This window comes from Lathamus discolor, chromosome 2, assembly GCF_037157495.1.
Source record: "Lathamus discolor isolate bLatDis1 chromosome 2, bLatDis1.hap1, whole genome shotgun sequence".
Lineage (NCBI taxonomy): Eukaryota > Metazoa > Chordata > Aves > Psittaciformes > Psittacidae > Lathamus > Lathamus discolor.
The window spans coordinates 155,010,698-155,029,587 of record NC_088885.1 but is presented as its reverse complement, the minus strand read 5'-3'; positions in this window follow the sequence as shown (position 1 = coordinate 155,029,587).

Here is an 18,890-nt window from a genome sequence, read left to right as displayed (position 1 = left end):
AAAGAGATCACTTGTACTTGGGAACTTTCTTCCCATGAGCAGCACCTCTTGATGTTCTACATTCATCAGTGAGCTACTACACATATTTGAATGCTATTTTATTAACTTAATGTTTCTTGCTCATCTGGGTCATTTAATTGAAAGGGATATAGGCATGCTGACTTACGGCAATGCTGAGATTAAGATTCTCTCCCAGTGTAGATGCTGGCTCTTGTTGGCTGATTCATCTTGCCTTATCTATTCACTATGGTTTGTTATACCTCAGAATTCTCAATATGTGGAAATGTGAGTGTCTTGGTTATCTGTTCGTGTGTGGTGATCTTCTGACACAGACCTCCATTCCATAACAATGGCCCACCAAAATCCCTAAAACCAACCAAAAAAATAACATCTAATCCAGGTCAGGTTACTTAACTGTTTTCCTCCTTCCTAATTCTGTTCCATGTATCTGGAAAACCCTTAAATAAAGGCCATGACCAAGAAATTACTTTTAAAGTAAGTGTAAAGTCCATCACTTCATTAGAGCTCTTCTATTATGTAGGTGAAGGTTTGAAACTGTCATATATTCCCAGTAAAAAGATGCTGCTCTTTGCTGGAGTGGTGAGCTGTCACCAGGTGATTTGGGACTGTTGGACAGTAGAATTAGCGTAGTGCTGCAGCTATTGGATGCCGAGCACTAGTGATATGCTTTTCTTTGAGAGCAGATGCTGTGGGTCTGGGCTGTGCCTGCTGAGGGATCAAAAACAATGAGATGGAGACATCCATTGTTTTCCATGTTCTTTCTGTGTCTCTTGTGAGATAAAGAGCTGTGCTTCGGCCTTGTGTTATGGAGATACAAAGGGGCAATGTGCATATACTAAGCAGTCTGAGACTTTACTTTATAAAATTAAGCCTATAAATATACTTGGAAGCAGAGAAAGATAGCACTACAGAGGGAACAGAGGTATTTAAGCTAAATAACAATAATAGATTTTAGTAAATCTTGAAGGTTAGAAGGTGTTTTGTTTGTTTTTTGTTTTTTTTTAAACCAATGAAAATCCATGTAGGTGAACTCCTCTGAAATGACCAGTAGAGGATAGTAAGGAAGAAATTAAATACTGCAGGGAGAGAAAAAGTATGTGTTCATCTTGGATATCTGTCTTCCTGCTTCTGAATAAAATAAACCTAAACTAATCTGCTTCTGTGTGGCTTAAACTTGAAAAGCTAGGACAGGCTTAATAAGGGGACAGGAACGCTTGGCAGTTGTATTGGGTATAAAAATAGAAAGAGGAGCTAAAGGTTAAAAAAAAAAAAACAAAAACAAACAAAAAAACCTGCTTGAAATGTGATTCTTTGGAAATACAACCTGCCCTCACAGCATGGAGCAGAAAGGAAAAGCTTAGCACTCAAGTTCCAAGAACCCAGCAGAAACACAGCACATCGCAAGTCTTTACATGCAGTGGTTACGTGGCTATATGCAGAGAGGGCAAGAGGGTGCATCAGGAAAAGTCACATTGCACAGGAACAGAGCTGCTGATACCATCAGTGTTTGCACATCACCTCATTAACATCAGCCAGTACTTGCCAGGCTCTGTCTTGTTTTAGGGCTGGACACAGCCCTGTCACCATGGTGTTATTTTTATCCATAAACTGAAGCTTTCTGCATCAGAAAGGAAGGTCTCTGTATTCAGGTGCCACAAGCAAGCCCTTATGCTTGTTTTGTTTCTCACTGCAGCCGCCCGATGCAAGTGAAAATGCACAAAATACTGTAAAAAACCAAAAAAGCCTGCTGTGTTTTTTGTTTGTTCCCAGAGGAATGAATCACTTAACTCCAGCTTCAGTTGTTAGACTCTCAGTTTTTAAACATATGAAGCCTGAAATATAAACTGAAAACAAAATAGCTCTGTTCCACACAAAAGAAAATAAGGAAGAAGGAATTCACTTGAATGCCATTTTCTAGGTCTAACTCAGGCTGAAATGCGTCATGGTCAGCTATATGTTATGGCAGAATATATTAGAAAAAGTAGCTGTCTGCATTGCTCAAGTAAAATTTGATTCAGCTACTTTCTCCACTGTTCTGCTTTTGCAAGCACTAGTGTATTGAATTTGTATGTCTAAAGGGATCACTGCTCTTTATGCCAACACCTTGCTTTCAGAAGAAGAAACAAAAAAAAACCCAAGCTACAACATTATACATATAAACTATATGCTTAGATGTGAGCCACCACTTGCTGCAAGACAAGCTCACCTAATGCTGTCACTGATGCTGTGGGTGTAGATGAATATGTATGCACATGTTTGGGATCTTAGTCCTTCCCACCACTTAACATAATCTAGACTGTGGTGGAGCTTCTCCTATAAACACTCTCCCTTCCAAGGCATGTATCTTTATCTTTAAAAGACACCACCCAGAAGAGCAAGCTCTCAGATACTGGTAAGTTATTTCAATAGAGAAATAATGATGGAGAAAAGCAGATTTAGAAAGAATGAAAGTTATTTTGCAGTGGAATAGAATAAAGGGGTAAAGTAAAGGTTGGAAATAAATGTTGCAGATCAATATTGTTCTCTGTGCAAGGAGACATCTCAAATCTCCCAGGTGTCTGTCAGGCTTGACGCTGGTTCATTATTGTGCAAAATTTCGGTTACTTTCTGTAATTGAAGCGCACTGAAGACTTCTATTTGAATGAGGTGTTAAGTTAACCTGTCAAAAACCTCCTTTAAGATGAAATACCATAGAATCTGTAACTTCATTAATGGTGTATTCTTTCCCATGATGATGACATTCTATTCTCATGATCATATTTAGTTACGTGGTTGAGGCAAAGTCCACAGTTACAAATACTTACTGATAAAAGAAGGGAAATCCATGTTGTGTGGACCTTCCAAAAAATTGCTACTTCTGTGTTGCACATGGAAATTGGGATGCTGGTCTCTCAGCTTTCCTTGAGGATCTCGGTACATTAGCATCCATAATGAAGCATGATGTAATAAAAACCTCGTGGAAACAAATTAGTCAAACAAAATGAAAGGAGTAATCTGTTTGTTTATTTGCTGATCCTCAGCTTGGCTTTCCAGCTCAGTGGCTTGTGTAAAGTTCTCCTGTAAGTTATGGACTTGTACATAGTTGCATTAGGCTAATCACAGTAATGGAAATAGGCTTTGTAACATGTGACTTTTCTGAACTCTTCTTTTTTTCTTTTCCTGGTTAAAATATCCGTATGTCTGCTGTTTCTAGAGCAGCTGGGAAAGGAGGATCGCTGTAGTGGTAGATTATTGTAGTGATGTTGATCTGAAGACATGATGCAGTTGTATCCACTTGGGATTGATTTATTTGGATTTATTATAGGTTCTGCTGCTCAGGTGAGTTTGGCTGTTCAGGATGAGAAAACTCAGAAATGTGGTCCTCTTTCTAAAGAGGAGACGAGAGCAAGCTGGAAATAAAAGATCTAAGATACAGTTGCTGTTGACCACCCACCATTTGGGAAAGGAAGGATGGTCAGCGGTGAAAGAAGAGTCCATTTGGAAAGGTGCAAGCTATAGGGCACAATGTGGCTTTAAGTAGTTCCTGCAGGGTATAATGACAATGTATGGTGTTACTGCAGAAAATCTTGTGGAGCAGCAATGCAGACCAGCAAGGATGACATGAAACTAATTGTTCACTAACTCTTTGTTGAACCTCACCGAGGAGGGCTGAAAGAAGGGAAGTCTTTCAAGCAGAGTAGTTGTTCTCAGCATGTTGACTACTGAAGGCATAAGGGAGGGCTAAACATAGAGGCATGGGTGTCTGTGAAAGTGTGGGTTGTTTGTTTTGGTGGTTGGCTTTTCTTGTGGCTTATTTGAATTTCCTGGAGCAATGCTGGCAGAACCACGTAGCATTCTGCCCTGGAAGAAAAGCAAAATCCTTTTCAAAAGGAACAGAAGTTGTAGGCATCCACTTTGTTGTACAGGTTGGTTGTCTCGCAAAGTAACAGGATGCGGGCAGAAAGATGGGTGGCATCTATAGCACATGATCAAAATACAGTGTTTTTATTGTGGAGGGGTGTTCCATAAGAGTAAAAGCAACCCTTCTCCCAGGGAAAGCAGCTGCCTACCTTCCCCTGGAGCAGAATGACTAAACTTTACATCTTGTTTGACTCACCTGAAGTCTTGGTCTCTGTGGAGCTTATGCATGCTATCAATCTGGCTTGACTGGAGTTGAGTGGTTCTCATTCCATGTGATCTCCTTTCTGTCACGAACTCAGGTAACTTTTTCCACAAACCCTTCAATGCGCGTCATTGTGGTTTCCTAGACTTGGCAAGGTATTACACACACCCTTCTAACCAAAGACAATGCCAGGCAGAACTCGCTAGGGTGTTAGTGGTTTAAACACACTGAAATGCAGTGTGTGAAAGGAGAGACTTCAAAGAAAAGAACTGGTGCATGTTTTGGATGTTTAGTGATGCTATACTCAGCTGAAATTGCCAGAGGTGAAGATGTATGATAACACCTAGTGAGGGAAGGTTGCAGATATCCTCCTGGGTGTCTGTGCATTCCCCCTTTGGTGTTCATTAGTGAGGTGGGCTGGGGTGCTTTAGCAGCTCTTGCTTTTGCTGCTTTTAACTGCCCTCTGGAGATCAGACCTTCCCTGGCAGCTATTATTCAGCTCTGCCTTCTCTCCTGCTGATATTTATTTACAGATTCATTGAGTACTATTTTCAATAGCTACTTTAATTAGGGACCCCTCAGCTCTGATAAAAGATTGTGTTAAAACTTATATAATCCCTGCTTGGCTTATTTGTTTGCAGGCTAATTCTCTAGCTGTGTTAACTGAATAAGACATCTTTTATTCTGCTCCACCTCTATTTCTATGATCCTAATGGCAAGCTTTGAGGAACTCAGTCAGCCTGTAGGAAAGGGGGCTGCTTTTTGTACTCATTTGGGGCCTTCTGCAATGTCAAAATAACACTGAAAACAGTGACATGTACCCTGAATACAAAAATGTCTCGGTTCTTTCTGGAGATGGGATCTAAACTAAGCACTCAATTACTTTTTCCATGATATTTTTACTCTGGATATGCACTATGTTTTATGGGATGAAATCATGCTATCCAAAGACTACTTATTGATTCTGATAGTGCTGGATACCAGTTCCTCCCAGGCTCCTAACTTGGGTGTTAAATGCTTTGGTGTCTGTGGTGTTCACATGGAACTATGCGACACAAGACCTTTATGATCCCTGGTCTCTCTGGAGTAGCAGCTGGAGGCTAGCGGGGAAGCCTGGGGCATCTCAAATGGTATCAGACATCTCCATTTAGGCAGCTGAATCACACCAGGGGTGAGAACCTGTCTGGTGTAAAACCATGTTCTCTTTTGCCATAGAAGAATCTTAGATTTAATCATATTCTCTCCAAGTTTGATAGCTTATATTTTAGGTAGCATACACTGTGGGGAACAGTGGGTTTGATGTTTGGCAACTGCTGATCACTGTTACAAAGACTAACAAGCAACACAGCTCTTCTGGAAACAGAAATGTATTAAGCTACAGGGGTTTAGTACTTTGACCAAAGAAAAATGGGTCAGGTTCCCATGTTATCCAATATTTCTGCGCATGTCTTTTTAATTGAAAATAACAAGCACTGGTAGACTATGTAAGATTCCTTTCTTTTTTTTAGCTGAAGCTTCAGAAAGGAAAACAACTAACACATGGAAAACAATCTGAATAAGGTGTGGGAAGCTGCTGAAACCCTGTGGGATTGTGTTGTTGTTTTTTTTTTTTTTTTTTTTTGTTAGAAGGCATTCCCCAGGCACTGTACTTTCAGATGCTTTCTTGCATAAGCATCTTGTAACACCAGGCTGGGCTGTGTTGTCATGGAGACTTTCAGGGTACCTCATCACTTTGTTAGGAAAGACAAATTTCAGAGTGGCTGTCACTGTATTAATTTAGTCAGAGGACCGTAGTTCCCACCGGTGCTATCCCTTCAGTCCTCATTCTTATTTACACTAAATCTCTATGCCATTGCAGAGCATAAGGGTTGCTCTATGTTCTTTTTGTTGAAGCTCTCTTCACAGGAATTCACAGGGCACAGCGCAATAAATTAGCGTGAACAGGGATTTATGGCCAGGATGAGGGAAGTACACAGAAAAGCTTTAGTTTTGTGAAGGCGGAAAGCTGTGCTGCCATTGCCAGAAACCTGGCTTGCTGTTTGCTCTCTCATGTGGCACTGAGTGCTTAGGGCCATCTAGTTGATGTGTGTGTCTAAGAAAAAACCTGAATAACACTATCATTTCTCTCAGCGAAGATTCCAGGATTAGTACTGTGTATCAAAAGAACCCCAGCTGACACTGCAAATCATTAATTTGAAGTCAAAATGGCTTGTGTGTGTGTGTGTGTGTGTGTGTGTGTGTGTGTGTTAGGTTTTCTCTGCTCCCAAAGACTTGCAATACAGAGATAAAATTGCCTAGCCCAGTTCCTAGTGTTAGGAACACTTCAGGCCTCCAGAACCAGTGGTCTCAACTGCACACATCTGCCTAACTCTCCTTCAACTGAGATTTGCCCTGCAGTTATGCAGCAAAACGTGTGTTACTGCTGATGTCTGCAGGGTTGGCCTCAGGCAGCTGCTCACCTAAAAAGGTTTAAGAGAAAATCACAGAATCACAGAATCACAGAATCAACACATAACTGTCACAATCAGCTTCCAAATATGATTTTTTGCTCTGATTTGTTCCTCAGCCTTCCAACCACCCTGAGCTCAAGTCTGCCATGACATCCCCCCAACCTTTCCCTTTTGGAATTCATGAATCCTCTCTTGCTTCATCCTTTGCTTTCCCTGCCCCAGTCTCATATGCACTCAGACACTAACGATGCTCTTGTTTCTCTTTGCTTTGCTGGTCAGTCTCGCTTCTGCATGAAACCAAGGAGGTCACCAGATGCTGCTGGTATCAAACAGAGTTATGAAGAATTTGCACGGATGCAAATCTCTATCCTGGCCCTTCCCCAGGAGGTTTGTAGAGGTGGAGCTGACAAATGACATGAAGCCCTCCAGGCTATTTAAGAAAGATGATGTAGAAGGAAAATGGACCTATAGTAGTCTGGGTTGCTGTGTTCTGTCTGCTGTCTACCAGATTTATTTCACCTTTGCAGGACATAAAGATTACGTGAAGCCTATTTTTGGCTGATGTCCTGAAAGGATTGTTTGTCCCTATGACCGTCTCCTTTTTATTTTTCCCCTGTCCTCAGCTAAAGGCAAATCACAATGTCTCTGTGTGGTTGTAAATTGTCAGTGTGCGTTCTCATGTCTTTCCAAGTCAATTATGTCAGGACTCTGAGGTAAGACACCCTCTACACCCCTGTTTCAGGGAGCAAGGGGGTTACGCTTTGAAATTAAGCTTTAGGCTACACTTCAAGATTTTTTTGGTGAAAAAATATCTTTGCTTTCCTCTTCTGAATGATATTTGCTTCCATGTTAAAACATTTGGAGGTAGTGAGAAACCAGTAAAACCCCAGCTGATTGTAGGGAGAGAAAAGGCTCGCCAATGCTCAAAGGCTCTTCCCTTCTTTCATTGCCTTCTAGACTTCATTATCAAACATCTCATCAAATGCTTCAGTCCTCCTCTTAATCATCCCAGTAACACCACCTCCCACCCAGTGGATGGTCCTGGGGCTGCAAACAGGTAGAGTCAGGGGTGGCCCATTGGCAAAGCAGCAGAATAGGATAGCCCCATAACTTCCCAAGGGGAAATTATGTGGTGGGATTCACACCATTGAAGGTCTCTGGTATGTCAATGCAGAAAGCCAAAACTTGTGTTGAAACAAGTGATGAGACACTTGAGTGATGAGGCAGAACAGCTCTACAACATTTGTGAGCTGTGCTTAGAGCGCAGCAGCTATACATGGCAGATGTAAAGGGGAGGGTACGTACTGGGTTGGTTGGTAGTGATTGCTGTGGTTGGAATAACACTCAAAGTTTCACTAGCCAGAGCTGCTGTTGGAAATAAGGGCAAATTGGCTGCTAAAGGGATGATATATATTGTGAGTGTCCATGTAGTTTCTTCTTAGCTTCATCAGGGTGCTGGATGCATTGGAGATGCTGAGGGAAACATCATCCTTAACATACGGATCTAGGAAGACCCTGCCATTCTTGAATCTTTCAGATGTGCAGAAATGAATTGAGAATATCCCAAGAATTGACAAATTGCTCTTAAGTCTTGTGGGACCTGCTGCTGGTATTCCCACACATAGTTTACCACAAGGCTGATATGGTCCCAGATGCCTAGAAAAGTTCACACCCATAGGAAGGAAAGTCAGGTCTAAATTGCCATGCTGATTGCTTTTGTAGAGCATCTTGTCTTTTCTCTTGGTCCCAGCTTAAGTCAGTCATTACCTGTCAATTTTTATTCCTTGGGAATAGTTCTCAGAAAATGTCATGTCTTGCTGAGTAGCCCCATCCTATTTATCTTTACATCACTGTTCAGCTTCAAGAAATGCAATAAGGTAGGAAGGGAACTGTCTGATGGCTGTTTTCACCTGCAAGTGTGTTGTAGTCTGCAGTACTGAGAGCTCCTACGGAGTATGGGTCCCTGTATTGCTTTTCGAGAATAACCAAAGACAAAGGTACAATGTGTTCTGTCAGTAGCAGGATGCAAAATCTTTCTAGAAGGGCACATTCACTCTTTATGTCCTTATTTCATCTTATTGTTCGATGATTTATACAGGGATTTCCAGCAGAAAGTATTTCAGTTGCTGCTTTGCTGATCAGCCACAGTTTCCCCAAGGCCATTGAAGGAATTGGGATTGGGTGTACACCAGCAGAAGAGTACTGGCTATGGTCTCAGTGCAAGATCCTAGGCACGTTATTTAAGTCCTTTTGATGTGAAACTGTTGAAAAAGGTATCCTGATTTTAAAGGCTTTGAAATTCAAATGTGTTGTAGGTGCTTAGTCCCACTATAAAGCCTCTAGGTCTCTTAGGCTAGGCTGAGTGCTTGATGGTTACTTTTAGTCTTCTCCACTTAGCAAGCCACCACAAATCTTACTTAGAAATGCCAGCATACACACTTGTAAAATATGGATATGATGAAGCAGGCAGGAGCTCTTAAGAAGTGATAAAAAAGCTACTTGTTATGGCTCTTTACCTGGCTCTCATTGGTCTTCTCCAAACACAGCATATTAGCCAAATTACCTGCAGTGCCTCCTACTAATGCAGTGTACTCATGGAATAGCTAGAGATAGTTCATATCCCCTAACGACATCCCTTTACAAGCAGAGATAAAACCCCCTTAAGATGTATAAAATCCTGCAGTAATCTCTTTCTGTAAGAGATCTTTAAATCTATTGTATGCAGTGATTGACTAGAATGTCCCAATTAGAGTCGCATATGGAGAGCTTGGAAGGAATGGATTTAATGATTTAGTTAATTGCCCATCCTGCTTGGCTCAGATGGGTGCATACATACCAGTTATATTTATCTGGCAGGTGTTCCTTTCCTCTCTGTCCTTTGGACTTGCTGTTCCCTGAGCTGTTACTCAATCAAGGCTTATGTAAAAAAATAAGGATAAATAAAAGAAATAAGTAAGATGCTTAAGCATTTAACAGTGAAGCAGTATGGAAGGTACATTAAGAGCGCTGAACATCTGACCTCTCCTTCAGATACTGCTGCATGCCTCGTTGGAAAGCTGAGAGGGAGGAATTAAGACCATGGTAATTAAAGGATTGCCTCACACTCAGAGTTCTTTGTCTAAATACAGCATTTAGGTAACATTTAGGTCATCAGTATCTGTGCAGAATGTTGGTAATTTGATGTATGCCCTACTTCAGAGTATGTCTACAAGGCAGGAAAGTTTTCTTTCCACATTTCTAAAGATTGGGTGCCATAGTGTGAGGTAGAGAAGGGACTTGTCTCATATGGCTGAAGAAGTCTGGCCTGGAATGGGATTTAGAGCTAAGTCTTTTGAACAGGGAGCAGGAAACTTTTCCATTTACCAAACTGCCAGCTCTGACTTCTTGTCACTGCAATACGGCAAACAAAGCTAAAGATATCAGCCGAAGACATTTAGAAACTGACTGTGTGCAGGCACAAGTCCTGTGGCTCTCAAGACACCTCTGTAAGATACTGGCTTACCAGAAATCTCCTGGAACAGAAGAAAAAGAGGTTCAGGTAGGGTTTTAAGAGTTAGCTTTAGGCACAAAAGATTATGATGAATGGGACTTTTGGATAAATCTTCAAATGAATTTTGATTTTATTAGCCAGTGGGCTGAGACTTCACTACAGAGCATGTACAATCTCAGTATCAACTTCCTTGCTTTATTTCCTACTTTCTGTTGTCTGAAGATGCACATATCTCTCTAATTTAGTGAGACAGGTGCTGTGGCCATGGATTATGGCAGCCCATGGGAAGTCAGAATTGCATTAAATATGCCAGCTTGCAGATACACTGCCAGCTCTGCCAGCTTGCGTGGACAAAGGTTTGACCTTGCTGTTCTTCTCTGGGATGTCATTCTGGATGCCAGAACAGAGCATGCTGAACCTGGGCTTTGTGGTTGTCCTTAGCTTCTTCAGGAGAATAATCTTTTACCCTTCTGTCCATCAGTGAATGAAGCCAAAGGCTAGACACCCTGACTTCTGTCACCTGAAATCCTTGGAAGGTTGCCATAACACACTTTGTTTCATTTTCCTTTCTAGTGTTATTGCTGCCTTACACAGCATTGTCCACCCAAAACCCTCCAAAGTCAGAGAGTCCTCAGGCAGTCAGGTTGGAGAAGTGGCAATGAAATTTCCACGTTGTGTCCCACTTCTGTCCCTAACCCAGTGACCATTTTTTTGTGTTTGTGTGCATAAGTCACTTTAAATACCTGGTGCCATTATGAAACACCTACCTGCTGACCTTGGTGGGACATCATGAGGCTTAATTAAATGTTTGCAAAGCATTCTGCCATGCTGAGATGCAAGATGCTACAGAAGGCAAAACAATATTACAAATAAGAGGGCGATCACAATCTAGGAAATTGTCTACATAAAAATGTGTCTGGTATAGTGACTTTCTGTTGTGCTGTGCAGGCACAGTGTAACTCATGAACTCGAAGAGGTTCTTCCCAGAGGCAGGTCCCTGGTTGATACAAGAAGCTGTCTCATGCAAAGCAAGTACATTGTGAGTGCAAGACAGATACAGAGCCAGAAGCTGGGATTAATTCTGCTTGGTTTTTGTTTGCTTTTAAATGCTTATCTTGTGGTTAAGAGCTCAGCTGTCCACTTAATCTCTCTTTATAACCAGAGGAAATAAATGAAGCTTTTTGCCATAATCCCACAGGCTGATTTTGGGTCTCTTTTTGGAAAAGTATGAGTTTTTCCCTAGATTGTTACTAGAAAGTTTTAGGCTTTAAATTGTATTTGTATACCTACACTGCATATATAACATGACACATGGATCCAGCCAGCCAGCATGCTGTAGAAGGATCTGGGGAATGAACATATACCCTTCTTGTCATAAAGAAATTTTGTGCATAATCACGATGGGCCTATCATTCTGCAGTGTACCCAAAGTGCTGGAGTACTTCAAAGTATCTCCAATGAAGGTGAGGTCTAGTTCATGGGACTGTGAAGCTAGCCTAATATCAGCCACTGAGTCTGAAAATTACTTTCACAGAATTTATCCCCCCAGAATGTGATATAGGCATCAGTATGCTGTTCAGATAGTAGAGGGTGTGTTTCATCTGCAGATGGAGATCTGCAGTTGTCATATATTATACTAGCAAATTGCTCAACTTGCTAAGGATGAGACCCATGGATTCTGCTTGTTCATTCATTTTCTGTGTTGCTACTCTGGGTAAAGCAACAAGCACTTATGTGTCACTAAGTGGTAGCCATAAAAAGAAATCGGCTACGCTTGTTGCTGTTGTCACTAGAGGGGAGCAATCCTAAAGGCAAAAGAAGATGATGTGAATCATCTGTAAGAAGATGATGTGAATCATCTGTAAGAAGAAAATAAAATTCCCATCTCTTTCTGCATGGTCTCCAGGTGCCACTTGTACCCCAGCACAGTCACAGCCAGTGGGAAAGCTCTAGGTATTACCACCACTCCTGTTTTTATTAACACCAATCTGGAATTAGAGCTCTATGTAGGTGCTATTTGTCACAGTGCTGAGAACAGATTACGAACATCACAATATAGCACTAGGGCAAATAAACTGAGTATCATTTGAGGCAATCTCATGTTCTCTTGCTAGAACAATAAAGATTGTTTTGATTTTCAATAACTTTAAGGTATAGAAACCAACAAGTTTCTGTTGCTTGGAAGAAATTAATGAAAACATCAATGAACAATATATTTTCATGGGAATACACTCCTTTTTTTCCTCTTCAGGGGAAGCTGTATTGTGCATGGTCTTGGGAAGTTATTGCAGATCTAGCAGACAGCAGTGGAGAAAGCTGAAAGTGTAAAACTACAGTGGTTAGAGCAGTGGTGGGAAGAGATAATGGTTAAATATTAGGGTCTGTTAGAATTGAGCTTGCACCAGGTGGTAGAGGCAGAAAAGCATAAAGAGCTGACGGGGAGATTTAGGTTAGATATAAGGAAGAAATTATTTATTAGGAGTGGTCAGGCACTGGAGCAGGTTGTCCAAGGAAGATGTGAAAGCTCCATCCCTGTCAGTGTTCAAGGCCAGGTTGGACAGGGCTTGGAGCAACCTGGTCTAGTGAAAGGTGTCCATGCCTGTGACAAGGGTTGGAACTAGATGATCTTTGAGGTCCCTTCCAACCCAAACCATCCTATGATCTATGTAAACAGTGATGTTGCAACTCCTCTTTGTCAGGCATAACCTACTTGAAGGAGACTTGATTTTAATGGGGAAGCTTCCTGATTTTTACTGAAAATTGATTCTGATTGTGTTTAATTAGAACTTCAAAGCAGTCTGCCATTATTGGCTCTATTGGTACTGGGCTCTTTTATAGATCAGTAAAGTTACAAGAGCAATTAATATATGCACTGACATAGAAGCTGTAAATATTTTCAGTGCAGATAAAGTATCTTAAATAGCACTTACAGTATTGCACTGCTATTATTCAAAGAAAATGATTATGATTCATTTGGATAGGTGTTAAAAACATTTGTGCTTTTGGAAGCGTTTGGAGTCATGGTGATTTGTTTTTTTCCCCTGGCCTTAATTTTCCTCTTTCTTCATTAATGTGTATCATCTAATCCAATGAACCATGTCATCAAGGCAAGGAATCTTGCACATAAAAAGTAGGCTGGGGTGGGTCAATAGCACTGCTTGCTCCTTCCTACTTTCTATTCATGTTCTATCACTACTGTTGTCTTAATGTCTCCAGGAAGGAGGTGCAACTGAGAGCTGTGCTGCGCATCCTCACAGCCTTCCACTTCAGAGTCAGACCAAATTGATTTGAAGTTACTCACAGCCTATTTAATCAGGTGAAATGAGGTACTTCTAGCTCAATGCTTTTTGTTCCTCTCCCCTGGTCTCCACTGATTTCCAGTATTGCCTAGATGCTTTGGAGGTGAGAACATACTGAATAGTGAGGAGAATTCGTGTTCTGGAAAGAGGACTTAGATTAGGAGACGAGCCTACAGAGGCAGAGATGATGGGAGGAATTGGAATGGATGGACCTAAGACTGATGAGAATAATGGAGTAACAAGAATATTTACTCTAAAAAAAAACTGGGAAACGCTTGACTAGAAGGTTTCTTTTCCCATCTGGGATGTCAGTGATGTGCACCACATGTAGTTATAAAACATAGATGTATCTTTCTGTGAGAAATATCTTTCCTTATATCAGCCTTCCAGTACTTAAAAGGGCCCAGAAGAACACTGGAGAGGGACTTCTTATAAGAGCAAATAGCGATATAGGACAGTGGTTCTTAAGAGCTCATTGAATTGTGAGATCAGCTAGTGAAAGATGAACATAGACACGTTAAAAAGGGATAGAAATCAGTGAAAACAGAGGTACCTGTGTTTGTGGGATTTTTGTTTAGAAGCAGTTACAATCAATTACAATCAAATGCTCTCATTTCGGAGTTATCAATCTGAAGTTAAAAATTCACAGAGATGAGGTATACTGGGGTTTTATTTCTACCTGGACTCTCATTTTTTAGAGATTACATTGGAAAGACTTTTCTGTAACAATTAGAATTCGAGATGCTACATGACAACAGAGTTTTCACTTCAGACCTCTGTTTCTACAGTGGGTTAATTTAAGAAAAACAGCAAATTGTCAGGCCCCAAAAGAAAATGGCAAGTGAGTAATAGCAGTACCGCAAAGTTCCTTTAGATTTTAAGAGAACAATTGCTAAATAAAGCTAAACTATAGGCTTCATCAATGCTAATCGTTAGTGACGTGAAAAGATGTGGAAAAAAAAAGAAAAGGCAATGAGCCTATCATAAAAGGATGACGTTATTGTAATGCATAAGGCTGATTTGCATATTGTATAGAAGTGCATCAAAGGTCCAGCAGTTTAAGTTTCAGGCTATCTACCTTCTGTACTTTGGCAATTTTAATCTGTAGGGTTTGAACAAAACAGCTACTCTCAATTATTACTCACTAGCAGATTCTGGATCTGCATAATCACAGCACTGACAATTAAGTAAGCATTGGAGGTACCATGCATCAGAGAGATTCTGTGTGCAGAGAGCAGAGGAATAGCTCTCAAAGTGAGTACATCCTTATCCAGCCACATGACCTGGAGATCAGCTGGATGGAAGCTCACAACTAGTTCATAACAATGACCAACACCTGGTGAGCAGAACGAAGCTCAACCTCCATTTATATAGAAATAATGACTATAGACTTATCATGGTAGAAAAGCATGTCAAAAGCTTAAACCTTGATTGTACATAGGGCTAAGAACAAGTTCCTATGAGATAGTGTCGTGGTTTAAACCCAACCACGAACCTTGTTTGCTCACTTCCCTCCCTTCTTGCCCTCCCCCTGCTCCTGGAGGGACGGAGAGGAGAATTGAAAAGAATGCAACTCCCACGGGTTGAGATCAGAACAGTTTAGTAACTAAGGTATAACACAAACCACTACTGCCACCACCAATAATAATAATGCTAAAGGAAATAACAAGGGAAGAGAATACAACACCTCAACACCAGCCGACCAATAACTCGCCCCACTCCCCCCAGCTGAGCACCGACTGATACCTCCTCCAACCCTGTAGTCCCTAGCCTTTCCGGGTAACTCCCAGTTACATCCTGCGCATGACGTGGTGTGGTATGGAATACTTCTTTGGTCAGTTTGAGTCAGGTGTCCTGTCTCTGCTTCCTCCCAGCTTCCCCTCCTCCCTAGCAGAGCATGAGGCTCAGAAAGTCCTTGGTCAGACCAAACATTCGAGCAGCAACTGAAAACATCGGCGTTATCAGCGCTGTTCCCAGGCCAAAAAATGAAAACATAGCACTGCACTAGCTACTGAGAAAGAGAAAAATGACTGCTACTGCTGAACCCAGGACATATGGACAGTCTTCTACGTGAAATTTGTCATTGTGATGAAGACAGCAGTAAAGCAACTTAACAGTGCTTTTTTAATAGCTTCAGCTTTATAATAGTTTGACATGGCTATCTAATCTGTTCCAGACATTTTATATTAAATGTCTCCATAATGGAAGGTGGTGTCTACATTTCCATTATTGCTATGAAGATCTAATGTATAATCAATATGATGTACAGTAAAAGAAAACTCATTATTAACTAATACGTTAATGAAAAAATAGCTAGAAAGATGGAGATTGCCTTTGGCCATTTATTTTGAGTGATTAAATTCCAATAGATCATGTGGGGCATCCTACAGTTTCTCTAGAGCAAAAAAATGGAGGTGGGAGAATGCAGAATGGCTGAGAAGATTTAATAGCCTATTGTCAGTCATTCGCAATTCAAATCCATTTGAGTTGTGCTAACTCACATTTAGCAGTAATGAAAAGGTTTTATGTTACGTCTATGAGGAGGAAGGGAATGGTTCATGGTTCAGTACCAGAACACATCAGAAAGAGTCCCAAAAACTTGATCCCTGTGTTTTTTTCTTAAGTAGCTTGGTGGGCGGAAGTCATTAGTAGTGTCACAACATTCCCCTTTACACTATTATGCAAAGCTCAAAGACAAAGGAAAATGCTGGCTAAATGGCTTTTTAAGAGCTTATCTGTCTCACAAAGTTACCTGGAATGACTTTTCCCCATGCACTTTCTTCAGAACAGTGTTTTCCTGTTAGTTAAATGTATGTCTTTTTGGACTGAACTTGGAGAAGCCTCAGAAGTTCCCTTGGGGCAGGATGAACATCACAAGAGGAGGTTGAGAGTGAAATACTGGATGTCCATGTCGGGGTTCACCTTGCAACAGCTTTCTTGTACAGCCCAAGAGCTGCCTGGGCTGAAAGAAGGTTGTTTGGAAGAAACTTGCTTTTGCCACAGCAGTCCCAAGGAGGACAGTTTTCCGTGCCTGTTCGTTGCATTACATCTTAAAGTAGTAAGAACCTTATCTGTCTCTGCATCAGAACTAAAAATGGCTTTTCTGCTTTTGTGGGGCCTATTTAATATCTTTCAGCTGTAGGATGTATTATTAGTGAAGTAACCTCATCATCAGGCTAACAGCTTGCATGTGATCTACTCTACCACTCTCAAGGAGCTTCTTTGCAGGAAGAAATCTTGCTATAGAACTCATATCTCCAATTTGTTCTTGCACAGTTGTTCTGGCAGAGGTTCCTTATCTGCTGTGTCTCAAAGATACAGAGAAAACTAGTGCTGCCTGCATCGTGCTCAGTGCCACAGGCAATAATCCAGTGATAGACTGAAATTCAGAAATGCTTCATGCACAACCATAACATATCCCAATATCTTGGGAACTCCCCATCTGTGTGGAGGATAAAAGCATCTCCAGCATGGGATTGTATCATTCTATTTGTGTTGCAAGAATAAATGCTAATAACCTACATGCATATGGCCTCGCCTTAGCACAAGGCTATATGCAAAACACAAGCAGTTCTTGAAACTTTAATTAAAAAAGAGAAAAAATCACGACTTTTCACACTTACAGAACGTATTAGTCACCTTTGATGTTGAGCTTACTCTTTTTTTTCCCCTGTAATTGTAAAATCAGTTCCCTCCCAGAACTAAAGCAAAAACCCCAGTGAAAAAGCAGAAGCTTTAACAGTGTGAGAAAACTCATTTCTTATTGCCATCTGCCTCTGGGATGTGAAAAGGAAGGGGGTTGATGCTGTATGGGCTCTGCCTTTGTGATTTAGTTAATCCTGCTGTGATAAAGTCCCACATCTGAAGCAGTGACTGTCACCAGTTCCTCTGCAATAATGTGCATGAAAAAGAGGGTGAACAAAGGAAATACAAAGCCAAAAGGAAAAAGAAAATGCAAGCGTTTCAGTTGTAACACTGCATGCCAGCCACACAATCAAATTTAATCTGTTCTCATACCCGCTGCTGATTTTCTACCTTCTGGTGAGTTTCATAAGAAAGAATGGTCCAGTGCTATAAGGAAAAGCCTATGCATTCAGAAAATGGGGGTTTGAATCTTTCCTGCGTCACAGGCTTCCACCATGACATCTGGCTTGATACTTGGACCCTCTTATTGAGGACCCGACTTATTTACCTTTTACTATAGAACTAGATTTCAACAGCAGATTTGTGTCATAAGCTTATTTATTCAGTAAATAGCAAGCCTGTGTACCTATGGTTAACCAAGACACTGTGATGTGTGACTGCACAGCAGCTGCCAGGCAAGTGAATGTACTGCAGGTCCCCATTCTGTGTATTTAAACACACAACTGCACATATAATGTATTTTCCTATTGGCTGCTTTTGTTTAGCATACATTATTTGAGCTATATATTCGAACTGTTTAACATGTGCTAAACATTTGCTTAACTTCCTCTCCTCCTTCTTCACTGACCTTGGTGTTTGCAAATGTGTTCCTCTCACATATTCTAACCTCACTCTTACAGCTGCTGCAGAGCATTTTTTACCCTTTCTTAAATACATCATCACAGAGGAACTGTCAACCTCTCTATGGGCTCAGAGTTGTCCAGTGTTGGGGCTGTCATGGAGATGGTTGGAACCATCATTGTCTGACATGGGGGCAATTTCTGGGGTCTTCTGCCCTCCCCTCTTGGTGACAAAACGTTTCATAAAACCTAATACACTTACATTAGGGATTCAACAGCTGAGAGTAATGCTTCATAGGAGTTCTTGAAAAGGATTACTATTTTCTCTGTCCATTCACGGTACCTATCTGGATGTCAGGGAACCCTTACAGCTGTAAGTAGAAAGTTCAAGGTAAAAAATGTAATGCAATAACTATTTTTTTTTCTCTCCCTAAAAATGAACATTTATTCTGGAATTCTGTTTGGTTTTTTTTAAGATGATTTTGTCAAAATCCCTGAATCTTTTATTGAAAGCTCTTAGGAAAGCAAACATAAAAAGACCACAAAAGCATACTTTCCTCTTCCATGAATTCCGAACTGACTTCTGAGGCTGTCACTCTGTTTCAGGTGACACCCAGACTCCGTACAGCAGTGAGGAAGAGAGTCACCACAGGCAACAAGGATTGCTCTGGCTGTTGTGAGAGATGCTGGGTTCTGATATTTGAAAATCAGAAGCCTTGCTCTTTAGGGAAGTGGATAGTGTTTTGGTTAAAGACCAAAATGGTGTTGTGACAACAAAGCTTATCTCTTATGCCATTCTTGAATATGGTGATCTTTATTGTTCCTGGAAACTGCCACCAATTTGGGAGGAGAGGCTTGAGAACCTTTATTTTATAAAGCTCTTTATTGGAAGCACCAGGCTCAGTTGTCCTAGGTGGGATCTTAAACAGGGTCAGTATCATAACTCTTAGAAACTATTTGACCTAGTTCAATGGCAGTTTAAAGAACACAAAGGTAGGAACACACTAAGGAAGAAGGGTTTTCCCTGTTGCCTAAGTGAAAGGG